The sequence below is a fragment of the Bos indicus genome, chromosome 23 (genome assembly GCF_029378745.1).
Source record: "Bos indicus isolate NIAB-ARS_2022 breed Sahiwal x Tharparkar chromosome 23, NIAB-ARS_B.indTharparkar_mat_pri_1.0, whole genome shotgun sequence".
Taxonomy (NCBI): Eukaryota; Metazoa; Chordata; class Mammalia; order Artiodactyla; family Bovidae; genus Bos; species Bos indicus.
In genome coordinates, this window is record NC_091782.1 from 15,407,646 (window position 1) to 15,421,709 (window position 14,064).

Genomic DNA, 14,064 nt, shown 5'->3' on the forward strand with positions numbered 1-14,064 from the left:
GGGGTTTGATTTAAGTCATACCTGAATGGTCTAATGGTTTTCCCTACTTTCTTCAATTTCAGTCTGAATTTGGCAATAAGGAGTTCATGATCTGAGCCACAATCAGCTCCCAGTCTTGTTTTTGCTAACTGTATAGAGCTTCTCCATCTTTGGCTGAAAAAAATATAATCAATCTGATTTTGGTGTCAACCATCTGGTGATGTCCATGTATAGAGTCTTCTCTTGTGTTGTTGGAAGAGGGTGTTTGCTATGACCAGATGACCATTACATCTACTTCTGTGGGCAGGAATCCTTCAGAAGAAATGGAGTAGCCATAATGGTCAACAAAAGAGTCCAAAATGCAGTACTTGGATGCAATCTCAAAAACGACAGAATGATCTCTTTTCGTTTCCAAGGGAAACTATTCAATATCACGGTAATCCAAGCCTATGCCCCAACCAGTAATGCTGAAGAAGCTGAAGTTGAACGGTTCTATGAAGACCTACAAAACCTTTTAGAACTAACACCCAAAAAAGATGTCCTTTTCATTATAGGGAACTGGAATGCAAAAGTAGGCAGTCAAGAAACTCCTGGAGTAACAGGCATATTTGATCTTGGAGTACAAAATGAAGCAGGGCAAAGGCTAATAGAGTTTTGCCAATAGAACGCACTGGTCCACACATCAAATCTCTACAAATACTAAAATAATCAATATCACACAGATTACATTATCTGAGTATAGTACCATTAAGCTAGAAAGCAATAACAAAGATCATAGAAATATATTTGGAAATTTAGAAACCTCACTGTTAAGCAGTTTTGGGGTCAAAGACAATATTGTAAGGGACATTAAAAAATATTTCAACTGAACAATAATTAAAATCTACATATCAAAACTCATAGAGTACAGCCAAAGCAGTACCTTTAGAGAAATTTACATCTTCATATCCTCAAAGAAGTCTGAAAATTTATGAGTTAATCATGCAACTCAAGAAGTTAGAAAGAACAGAGTTCAAAGTAATTAAATAGAGGATAATAAAGATATGATCAGCAATTAATTGTAGATTGGATTATTAGTCTCAGTTTTTCATTCTCCTGTAATAGGATTATACATAGACACCCACACTCACTCATCAGCCTGTGAAATTACCCTATAAAAACTGACAGCCCCTTCTAGGATGGCCCAGTCTGTCTGTGGAGTGTGTTTCTCTCTAAATAAATCCACCTCTCAGCTATCACTTTGTTTCTCCCTGAATTCTTTGTGCGATGAGACATCAAGAACCCGGGCTTCATTAAGTCCCGAGGCCAGGTGTGTACTCTTAGTTAAAAGACCATGAGCTTTGGTTGGGTTCAAGTCAAGTCCCAACCTGAAGGGCACTGTTTCAGGCTGAGGAGGACAAGACATGAACAGAACCTGAAACTTGGAGTCTACATCCTGAATTATAGCCATGCCCTGCTGATTTAGCTGACTCACATATCCTTTAGAAAGAAATCTTGTTTAAATGCTGAGCTGTGGTTTGATATGCAAAAGAAGGCTGAGTGCCAAAAATGGATGATTTCGAATCGTGGTGCCGGAGAAGACTCTTGAGAGTCCCGTGGACAGCAAGGTGATCAAACCAGTCAGTCCTAAAGGAAATCAACCCTGGATATTCTTTGGAAGGACTAAACTTAACCTCCAATACTTTGGCCACCTGATGTAAAGAGCTGACTCACTGGAAAAGACAGTGATGCTGGGAAAGATTGAAGGCAAAAGGAGAAGAGGGTGGCACAGGAAGAGATGGTTAGATAGCATCAATGACTCAATGGACAAGAATTTGAGCAAACCCTGGGAGATAGTAGAGGACAGAGGAACCTGGCATGCTATGCAGTCCATGGGGTTGCAAAAAGTCAGAGATGATTCAGCAACCGAACAACAGTTGCAGCAAAAGCTAATTCATTTGTGAAACAGAAAATATATAATAGAGCATTGCCAAACCTAAAATCCGATCTTCTGAAAAGACATCTATCAGAAGACTTTGCCAGACGTGATGGATGACTGGGGGTGGGAGTGGAAGGGAGGGAGGGAGGAACAGAGAGGAGGAAGGAAAGAGAAACAAATGACCAGATGATGAATAAAATAGGAGGCCGAACTATAGATACATCAGTGAGCTTTAAAATGAAAGACTGCTGTGAATAATTTGATGCCAATGAATTTGGAGCCTTAAAGTAAATAATGTCCTGGAAAAACAACTTACTGAAATCAAATGAAAGAAAAGAGAAAATCTGAGTAAGTGTATAACTATTTTTAAATTAACAAGTAATTCAGACTTCTGATCAAATACGTCATGGAATAAACATACTTTTCCCTAGTCTCTACTCAGAGTACAACCAAGAACCCTGAACATTAAATATAAAACAAACCTAAGACAACTCTGAAAAGAAGAGAGGAGGCTGACCGCCTAGGGACCACAAAGTAGTGAGTTTTCTGGGTTTTCTTTTTGCCTCATAAATCCCAGATTTGAGGCCGAATATTCCAGAAACCAAAAAGCTAAAGTGTGTTAGTCGATCAGTTGTGTCTGACCATGTGCGGCCTCATGGACTCTAGCCCTCTGGCTCTCTGACTGTGGGATTTCCCAGGCAAGAGTACTGGAGCGGGTTGCCCCTTGTGCAGACAAAAGACGTTCTGACAATGCCGCACTTAGCAATACTAATCGGACCACTAGTAATACTAATACCAGTATGATATCTTAGTCTAAGAAATCTGTACTCAGGTTAAGGGTGGCATAGATATTTTTTTCTAAGAATGAGAGCTGCAGAAGGAAATGGCAACCCACTCCAGTATTCTTGCCTGGAAAATCCTATAGACAGAGGAGCCTGGTGGGCTGCAGTCCATGGGGTCGCAAAGAGTCAGACACGACTGAGCTGCACACAGACACACACACACGAATGATAGCTGGGTTGTTCATGTGGAGTATTTAAAGGTTCTATTTTTACACTTTTTCTTTTTTATTTGGCTAAAACTCGTGGTATACAGGATCTTAGTTCCCCGACCAGGGACCAAATCTGAGCTCTGGCAGTGGAAGTCCAAGTCCTAATAACCACTGGATCGCCAGGGAATTCCCTGCACTTTCCCCAAAATAACATATTTATTCCTAGAAGGTCTTTTATACGGATAACATCTTAAAATGACAAAAGTTAATCCATGTATATAGCCCAAGTAAGGGAGAACACAGTCTCTGACTTACAATTTACAAAGGCATGAAAATGATATGCACTGTATAGCAACCAAACTTAGAATTTTGATCTTTTCTTGGGCTAGACTTATGTGACATGATGCTCTCCAGTGATGCTGCTCCTCCAAGTCAGCCATGCTACCGTGAAAGTAAAAAAAAAAAAAAATATACACACACACACACACACACTTAACCATCCTGTTAAGGGTTTTGTAAACATACAACTTTTTTTTTTTTTTTTACTTTCAGTACATTATTCAATACGTTGTATGAGATATTCAATACTTTATAATAAAGTGGGCTTTGTGTTAGGTGATGTTGCCCAACTGTGTGTGGATGTAAGGATCCTAAGCACATTTAAGCTAGATTAGGCTAAGCGCTCATGTTTGGTAGGTTCGACCCAGACATCAAACCTGCATCTCCTGCATTGGCAAGTGGGTTCTTTACCGCAGAGCCGCAAGGGAAAACATGTATTTAATTGGTGCCCCTTGAAGGGGACTGGGCCAAGCTCTGAGGTTACAGGCACTTTTTTTTTTTATAATCACTCAGCTTCCTTTGCTGGTTCTGGGATGTACTCAGTGGCTACCATGTCTCAAATTTCACTCCATCTTTTTAGATTCCTTTTGGTAAGGTACATCTTTCATTTTTAACACACAGGGCTAATGGGTAGCAAACTTTCTGGATCTTTACACATCAGAACACATGAGCAGCTGTCATGAGTGCACACCCTTCGGATCTCTGATTGCAGAGAGCAGGATGGACCCGTGGTCCCCACTGCTGCTGTGAGATCCATCGTAGAGTTCATGCTAAGCCTTCCCATAGGCTGCCTCCAGCCAGTGATGAGCAGGGAGACCAGGGACTCCACTTGAGCTTGAGGACTTCCTGGAAGCCTTTTTGAAATTAAAAGATGCTTACTCCTTGGAAGGAAAGTTATGACCTAGACAGCATATTGAAAAGCACAGACATTACTTTGCCAACAAAGGTCCGTCTAGTCAAGGCTATGGTTTTTCCAATGGTCATGTATGGATGTGAGAGTTGGACTGTGAAGAAAGCTGAGAGCCAAAGAATTGATGCTTTTGAACTGTGGTGTTGGAGAAGACTCTTGAGAGTCCCTTGGACTGCAAGGAGATCCAACCAGTCCATTCTGAAGGAGATCAGCCCTGGGTGTTCTTTGGAAGGAATGATACTAAAGCTGAAACTCCAGTACTTTGGCCACCTCATGTGAAGAGTTGACTCATTGGAAAAGACTCTGATGCTGGGAGGGATTGGGGGCAGGAAGAGAAGGGGACGACAGAGGACGAGATGGCTGGATGGCATCACTGACTCGATGGACGTGAGTTTGAGTGAACTCTGGGAGTTGGTGATGGACAGGGAGGCCTGGCGTGCTGCAATTCATGGGGTCGCAAAGAGTCAGACACGACTGAGCGACTGAACTGAAACTTTCTCTGCAGTCTAAGACACTCCCACACACCCTTTCTCCCTTCCTTCTCCCCTGTCCCTGGAGTCTGAATAGCCTTGTGGCCTGTAGTCTGAAGCCTCAGACACCCTCTTGGGTGCCTTTATCTCTTTAGGTGTTTGTTTCATGCACTTCTTACACAACTCTGTCTTGGCATGTTTCTTACAGGACCCAAACTTGCACAACATCTTAATTTCACCTCACATTTGATTTTTTTGCACCTAGAATCCTATTCCCAGTCATTTTCTCCCCAGTTTTTGATGGCATTGCTCCACTGTCCTTTAGTGTCCAGAACTGCTGATGAGGTCTTTATTGTTTCTTTGCAAAAACATTTTGAAATTTTCTCATTCTTAAGATACAGAAACCTCAACTAGTAGGTACCTAGGTGTGTGTATTTTCAAATTTTTGCCTGCTTAATACTTGCTGGGCTCTTTCAATTTAATGACATATTCTTAGCTGCTATCTTCTTAGTGATTTCCTTTCCCCTTATCCCACCCTCAGTTCCTCTGTTCTGTTCTTCTGAGACTTCTGTTAGAACTTCTCGGGTTTGCACTCGTGAGAACTGTGTGTCTTGGCAAAAGAGCTGGGTTTTGTTTGTCTTCTGTAGTAGTTGGTTTGGAACTATGAGAAGCCCAGGTCACCTGGTAAGACAAGAACAGGATCTGCAGGGAGAGAAGCCCTGAGAGAACCGTGGGAAAGCGGACACCAAGCCAGGTGTGTGGCTTTGGGCTCTCACCAGGTCAGGCTGTGAGCTTGGAAATGCACCCTTTGTGGTTATGAGGGTATTGGTTCAGTACAACCTATGTTTTCTAAATTTATGGAGATAAGAATATATACTTGAGTGATAGAAAATTCACTGTGTTGGAAAGCCTTCCTCCCACCCCTTTAAAGACCCAGCGAGCCCGAGCTCTGTGTGGGAGGAGATGGTCTGGAAAACATCGAAGGTGATGAGGTTTCAGCTGGCCTTTGAAGGCTCCATTGTAGAATCCAGGCACAGGGATTAGCTTGGCCTGTGGTCAAGAAAGTACACGGTAGTTTTGGAGTTTATATACCCCTGTGGAAGAAGCGGGGATCATCTGCTGCAGGAGATGAGGCTAAGATGGAGGGCTGGGGAGTCAGACAGCAGGGGCCTGACCTGAAGGCCCTGCAATCAATGTGAAATTTTCCTGAAGGAATTCTTCGAAGGTTTTTTGGAACAGGGAAAACACTATGATCACTACGTTTGGGTTTTATTAAGATACTTCTGGTAGAAGGTAAATTTTGAGAGGGATATAGGAGCCTGTCCACATTAGGGCAAACCTGTATTTCTGTTTTCATGACTGGGACTGGGCAGCCAGATCAGGGCAGGGTGAGCAGTTGGTGATCTGTCCTGGGAGCTGGTATAACTGAAAATCAAGGAGGCAAGGGCAGAAATGCCCAGAGAAAACTAGGAGGGTACTGTTCTGCCCCTCTGATCTAAGAGGGAAATAAGAGGTTGCTTGTGAGATGTGTGAGATGTGATGGCATTGGAGGGTGGGAAAGTGGAAAAATACTGGAGGACCTGGCCAAGAAAACTACCTGGAGAGGACTAAGAGGAGAGTTCACTAGGGGCAGGAAAAGAAGAATGTATGGGAGAAGCCAGCTCCCTCGCTCTATGGGTTGGCTCATGATCTTAGCGGCTGCCCAGAAGGTGTGGAGAAAATCAAAGGTTCCTTTCTGACATCTTCTCCTTTCCTTCTAGGACCCTGTGTTCACCTGGTTTTCCTTCTACCCCACCCCCCGTCCCCCCAACTACTTTGCCCCAGTCTTAGTTGGCTAGGTGGGTCCACTCTTCCAGACCTCTAAATGTAGGGGTATCGCTGAGGCCCAGACTCTGAACCCCCTCTGTGTACTTCCACCCCTTGGATGATCTCCTCTGGCATCTTGGTTTTAAATGTCATTGGTAATCTGAGGACGCCCACTACTGATACTGTCTATCAAACGGCCCACTTAATATCTCTACTTGGATATCCAACAGGCATCTCAAACAAGTAAAAGGAATGACTTTTGATTCCCCTTTCATCCTCTGCCAGCCTACTCCTCCCCCATGATTATCCATCTCATAAAATGACAATGCTCTTCATCTTGGAGTCACTCCTAAGTCTGTCTTGTCATCTTTCCCTTCTGAGTCACATTCAATTCATCAGCAGACCCTGTCAGTTCTACCTATGCGTCTCTGTCCTGCCCCTGAGCACCTATCACTCCCAATGACAGCCAGCTCCTAATAAAAGCCGATACAACACTCCTCCCCAGCATTCCTGCAATAGCGCTCGACTCTGTTCTCCAGTGATCATGTCACTCTCCTACTCAAATTCTCCCTCTGGGAATGACTTCCCATCACAGTTAGAACAGAAACTCAATATGGCCCCCTAGGTGCCATCTGAGCTGGCCCTAGTTCCATTTCCTCCCTCCCTTCCTTTCCATCAACTCATCCAACCATCCCCATTTGGAATCCACCTGCCAATGCAGGAGATGCACGTTTGATCCCTGGGTTAAGAAGATCCCCTGGAGAAGGAAATGGCAGCCCACTTCAGTATTCTTGCCTGGAAAATCCCATGGACAGAGGAACCTGGTGGGCTCAAGTTCGTGGGGTTGCAAAAAATTTGGCATGATTTAGTGACTAAACAACAACAAATATACCAACCACATTTCTCCCCTCACAGTCTCCTGGAAGTTTTTAAAAATTTTATTTTGGAACACTACCTAACACCATGCACAAAAATAAACTTGAAATGGATTAAAGACCTAAACATAAGACCAAACACTATACAACTCTTAGAGGAAAACATCGGAAAAACGCTCTTTGACATAAATCACAGCAAGACCTTATTTGACCCACCTCCTAGAGTAATGAAAATAAAAACAAGAATAAACAAATTCGATCTAATTAAACTTAAAAGCTTCTGAACAACAAAGGAAACCATAAACGAGATGAAAAGAACCCTCAGAATGGGAGAAAATATTTGTAAATGAAGAAATTGACAAAGGATTAATCTCCAAAATTCGCAAACAGCTTATGTAGCTCAATATCAAAACAACAAACAATCCAACCAAAAAATGGGTGGAAGACCTGAGTAAACATTTCTCCAAAGAAGACATGCAGGGCCATGAAAAAGGCCATATACCTTTTCATACAGGTATATGAAAAGATGCTCAACATCACTAATTATTCAGTTCAGTTGCTCAGTCGTGTCCGACTCTTTGTGACCCCATGAATTGCAGCATGCCAGGCCTCCCTGTCCATCACCAACTCCCGAAGTTCACTCAAACTCACGTCCATCAAGTCAGTGATGCCATCCAGCCATCTCATCCTCTGTTGTCCCCTTCTCCTCCTGCCCCTAATCCCTCCCAGCATCAGAGTCTTTTCCAATGAGTCAACTCTTCACATGAGGTGCCCAAAGTACTGGAGTTTCAGCTTTAGCATCATTTCTTCTAAAGAACACCCAGGACTGATCTCCTTTAGGATGGACTGGTTGGATCTCCTTGCAGTCCAAGGGACTCTCAAGAGTCTTCTCCAACACCACAGTTCAAAAGAATCAATTCTTCAGTGCTCAGCTTTTATCACAGTCCAACTCTCACATCCACACATGACTACTGATTATTAGAGAAATGCAAATCAAAACTACAATGAGTTATCACTTCACACTGGTCAGAATGGCCATTATCAAAAAAAAAAAAAAAAATTTACAAGCAATAAATGCCGCAGGGGGTGTGGGAAAAAGAACCCTCTTGCACTGTTGGTGAGAATGTATATTGATTCTTCCTGTAATGTTCTAATCCAAGATATTGTCCTGCCTCACTCTTATACTCCATTCAGGTTAAAAGAGCCTTTCCCTGGCCACTCTTATTATTTTCTGTAGCCCTAATCACTATATGAAATTGTATTACTTGCTTACTTTTCACTATATATTTATTCCTTCAGTGAAAATTATCTACCACCAGTAGAACATAAGCCCCAGGAGGAATTTTGCTCCTCACTGATGTAGCTTTGGCACCTAGAAAAGTATCTAGGTAATAGCAGGAACCTGTTGCTTAGTCACCAACTCATGTCTGACTCTTTTGCAAGCTCATGGACTTTAGCCTGGTACCACTGAGCCACTTGGGAAATCCAGTAGGTATTCAATGAACATTTAGTCAGAGAATGGAAGGCAGCATAGTTGAGCCCAAACTGGAAACTGGCAACTGGCAGGGTAGAGAGAGCAAAGGTCAAGGGCACTGGGGAGTTGAGGGAGTTGGTGAGAATATAGCTGGCACAGTTGGCCATGGATTCAAAGGTATACACAAAGGGGCAGAGGTCGGGAGCCTGGGTAAACTTGGCGATGGCTGGTGGGGTGGTTGGTGATCAGTAAGTGTGGGCAGAGGGTGGGATGGAAGAAAGGAGCTTAGTCAAAAAAGGAATATTGGAGTTGGAAAATCTGGAGAAAGGAAAATGTGAATACATTATATAATTATGAATTTTTTCAGAACAGGAGCTTTTTTTTTCTTAGCTTTCTTTAAATAGTTTAGCACATACCAGACATTCAATTCATTGGTGAATGAGGACACCCAATCTCCAAGTGCGCATGCTTATTCTGGCTCCTTGGGTTTTCCAAAGACTGCCAACAAGGACATCACGTTCTCTTGCTGTGTTAACGTCTCACAGTCAACAATTCCTTCTACTCATTGCCACATGGGCTCCTCCAACCTCAGAAGAATTTGGGACAATGCAAATCAGGACACCTGAATTGGAGGTAGAAAAATTTGCCCGATGTTGCCCAGAAAGTGGTGTCAGAATCAAGACTCAACCACCTCATGGGCACACTAGTGTTTCTCTGATTCTCCTCAATTTCCGATATTGTAGGATTTCAGATGCATACTAGTTCTAAATGCCTCTGCAGAACCTTTTGAAATTGCCCTTCCAATTTCTGCTGCTCTGAGCTACTCACTCCAACTGCTGAATTACTTCCTCCTTTACTGATGCTACACTTTTGCATACACATCCAGATTCATCTTCTAAATATCTTCTCCTAGCCATGACACTCTGCTGACATGTAGATTTCTTGCACCCAACACAAGTCCTGGTATGCAGGAAGCATGCAGTGAGAGCTTGCTGAATGAACAGTGGTCAATGCAGGGGCAGTGATTCAAGAGAACAGCTAAAAGCCAGATCTTCTGCTCCATGGACCGGACCCCTTGCCTCCCCTCAGGCCAGTTCCACTTCTACCTCTGGAAACCCTTTCAAGCCTCCCCTCCCCTCTTTCCATGTTCTTTCCCTAGTGATGGGTAGGGAAAACAGGCCCAGTATCTCAGGAAAGCAGGGTGGAGTCCTGTGCCGACAGGAGAGAAGAAACATAATCCTTGGGATTTATGCTGATAACGCAGCCTTGCAAAATCATTCCCCCAAACAGGGGGAAGGGTGTTTGTTTTGTCTTGCTTGTTTTGCATCTGTTTCACTGCTGGCAGAACTGAACAGATGGCAAGTCAGTCCATTTCAATGATTTCGTAAGTGTTAACTGAGCTTCACAACTCAGAGGCAAAGGGTACATTCTTAAAGGACAGGGAAGGTCACAAACAAGATCTCTGCAGGTGGCAGTGGGCCTCATATTCACAAAAGTCCTCAATTGCGGACTTTCAAGCTTAACTTCAAATAAGATCGTCTATACTAAAATCCTAGGCACATCATAAAGGGATGGAAAGACGTTTGTGGAAGTTAAAATTGGTGGCCCAATATCAGACTATTTTCAGTATGCTATGACCTGATTGCGTTCTATGAATCCTGAAATTATCTTGGGCACAGTATAATATTTGCAAACTCCTGTATTACATTCATTAATAGATTAAGTGTAAAAATTTTTCAATGATTTCAATTTCACACATGAAAGAAGGCAGGGAGTCATTTTAAGAGATCAACAAATGACTTCAAAGAGCAGACAATTGTTTTTTTTTTTTCCATAAAATTTTGACTATATCCTCTTTATCTTTGTCTCTTTCTCCCTTCTACCAGCTCCTCTCTCCGCTCTTCCTCCAACTGAGATTCAAGCTGAAGTAGATGATGTTCAAGGAACTTCCTGGCCCTAGAAATCCACCAGGAGTGGTGCCAGGAGTCCTGCTCAGTGGCTCCTGTATCATCTACCCTTTTCCCGAGATGAGCGACAGACAGACAGACACAAGGCACGGCTCTGCAGTTGCTCTTCTCCTTCCAGCCTTCGGCTTGGCCATGCTCCAGGTTTAAATTGTGGGGAATGGAAGAATCAACTTGCTGGGCCGGAACTGTGCCCAAGGCCGCTAATAGAGGTATTGCTATTCTGACCCCAGGGCAAAGAGAGTTGTAAACAGAAGCTGGGGGTCAAGAACTGGAAATAGGGGGAATTTTCCTCTTCGGAAATATCTGGACTGTAGGGCAGACACCTTATCTTCTGATGCCCTCATAAGTCATGTATGAGTGTGCTATTGGTCACCACTGCTGGTGGGGAGGAGACATGGGGGAGGGGTGTTGTCTTGGTAATAGCAACTTTGGATAGCACTGTCCTTGACAATGGCATCAGTATATCAGGCATTATGGCATATCTAGTGAGGCTGGCCCTTTCAGCGTAGATATAGGGCCCCTAATATCTCACATGGGCTTTGGTAGCTCATCAAGCAATGGGAGGGGGGTGGTATTCATGAATGAACTGCAGAAGGACACATCAGCCCAGGGAGCTAGAGCTTGTTTATTTATTTTTTAAGCAAATATGGCATTACTGTTACCAAGATGACTGGAGTTGTTGACTGGCACTCACAATTCCCAAAATCATTGAGAAGGAATAAGAGGGGGCTGAAGGTCATTCAAAATAGCTAGTGAGGGACCCATAGAAATGCCACGTTCTGCTAGTATTGCCATCTCTTGTCTACGTTAATGACAAGGGTCTTGGAGGATGGTTAAGGGAGCATCGCTTGCAAGGTTAGAGCCCCATATTTCCAGGTAGAGAATTGTGTTCACGTGCACAGAAGTGAGAAGACTAGGGGAAGAGAGGCTGAATTTAGAGAGACAATCAGTGAGGGACCAGGCAGAGAGGACAGGGTATTCCTGTCTCCTAGGTTGACGAGGTACAGAGGCAGCTGGAGGGGTGGAGGGTGGAGCGGGGGTGGTGATCCTGCAGAATGATTTCCAAAGGTGTCCACTAGATGGCGGCCTCAGTCAGCACATGAGTCTGCAAAGGTTTCTTGGGGAATAGAGGGGGCTCAATGGAAAAATGTCATTTCACAGATGGGAAGGTAGAGGATGGGGAGGCGGGGCGATTCGCTCCGAGCATTATACCAACGACTAGCCCTGTCCCATTCTCCTTGCCTCAGACTTTTAGGGACAATGCAATGACTCTAGGTTCTGCTTCTAGAACTGTAGAAGCGTTTTTGTTTTTTTTTTTTTTTTTTTTAAGAATCAAAATAAGAAGTGCCGATCTGAGCAGATCAATAAGAGGTCATGAGTCTTAGACAGCAGCTACACTGAGGTTCCCTTTGACCTGTGGGATAAAGTTCAAATCTACAGCATGAGTTGTAAGAGATTCCCTATATTGCAGGATTTCCTTCCGTTTATATCTCTATGCTACTTAAACAGCACCATGCAGAGTGTAAGGAGCTTCATGTTCAGAAACCTATGTATTAATGGTCTCTGAACTGCTTCTTTGGGAAGCACTCTCTGACCCATTTAGCAGATTTGAGCATTGCTGGCTCTGTGCCACTGCTTTATCTCCTCTAAACTGTTAAGGATGTAGATTCGGAGGTGGTATTATGGCCGGGGTCCTGAGGACAGATGGGTATGTGGGCATTTCTAACAGTCCCCTGCTAGATGAGTAAGGACTCTCTTGGTTGTGATAGAAATCCAATTAAATCTACCCAAACCACAAAGAAGATATCATTGACATCAGTAAGGGTGCAGGTGCAGCTGGGGGAAGATTGGAATTAAGGATTTCATGATCTCCCTAGAACATTCTCATGGCTCTACTCTGCTGCTTTAAGTGTCAAATTCATCGTGCCCTGCGGAAGGCTGACTTTCTCTATGCATCACTTGTCAATTTCACTACCAGAAAGGAAAAGGCTCTTCTCAACAAAGACTTAACAACAACAAAAAGTGATACTGCAGACGAGGGGTATGTGATCAAAGCAGGGCCAATCATTCCTGTTGGCAAGGAACCAGGTGCCCTGATTGGTCTATCTTGGGTCATGTGTCCATAGCCTATGATTGACAACTTGCTGCTCAAACTGCCTAATTGCAGTAGAGGAGGAGAATTCGTCAAAAGAAAAGTATTGTTACTGAACAAAATTGGTATTTTGTGGGGGAGGAAGGATGCTGAGCAAGTGAGAATAGATCTCTACTCCTCAGCTCTCCAGGGACCCAAAGGACACATTTAGGAAAAGTAGACAAAATGTCGCTTCTATTAGCTAGGTCAAGGACATGTAAACCTGAAACAGAGACCCAAATTATGCACAAGGCTTGGATTTGAGGTTTAAGTAGAACCAGTGCCCTACCCCATCAAGTCAAAAGTCATAGATCAGTAATCGATGTGCTCAGAAAAAGCAGAGCTTCAAACTACAAGGAAGAATTTAATGAAGTTACCCACACAGTGGGCTTCCCTGGTGGCTCAGTGGAAAAGAATCTGCTTGCAATGCAGGAGACCTGGGTTCGATCCCTGGGTTGGGAAGATTCCCTGGAGGAGGAAATGGCAACCCACTCCAATATTATTGCCTGGGAAATCCCATGGACAGAGGAGCCTGGCAGGCTACAGTCCATGGGGTCACAAAGAGTTGGACCTGAGTGAATGACTAAACCACCACAACCCCCACAATAAAGATCACAACACTTCCTGAAGGCCTCTCTCGTTCCAAGTCACAGAATCTGTGCACTGGGTCAGGAACCCCCAGGAGGCCCAGTTCTTCCCCAACTAGTAAGTGAGACACAATTGACATCTCAGCCATCAGGATAGATAACAAATCCTCCTGGGTGGTGAGTAGGGTTAGGAAAAAGCAGGTTGATTAGTGGAACTCTTTACTCTGCATTTACTTACTTTCATTTCTGCTGGCCCAGTGAGCTCAAGGTTATGGTTTTCACTCATGGCTCTGGTCAACCAGGAATGAGACAACCTCCTTCAGTGGGGGAGAGCAGCAGTCATCAAGGGAAACCTCTGAGGCTATGCCCTAACACTGACCACTAATTTTTATAAACTCTTGGGACTAGAGAAATGAGCAGTTCTGTTGTTGATTCTAGAAACATCTCAAATGAATAGAATAAGACATTTTAGCCTCAAATCAGAGAGTTACCAAAGGTTAACCTCCTATTGTATTTCCCAACCAAATAATTACAAGCCTATGACAAACCTAAGACAGCATATTAAAAAGCAGGGACATTACTGACAAAGGTTTGTCTAGTCAAAGCTATGTTTTTTC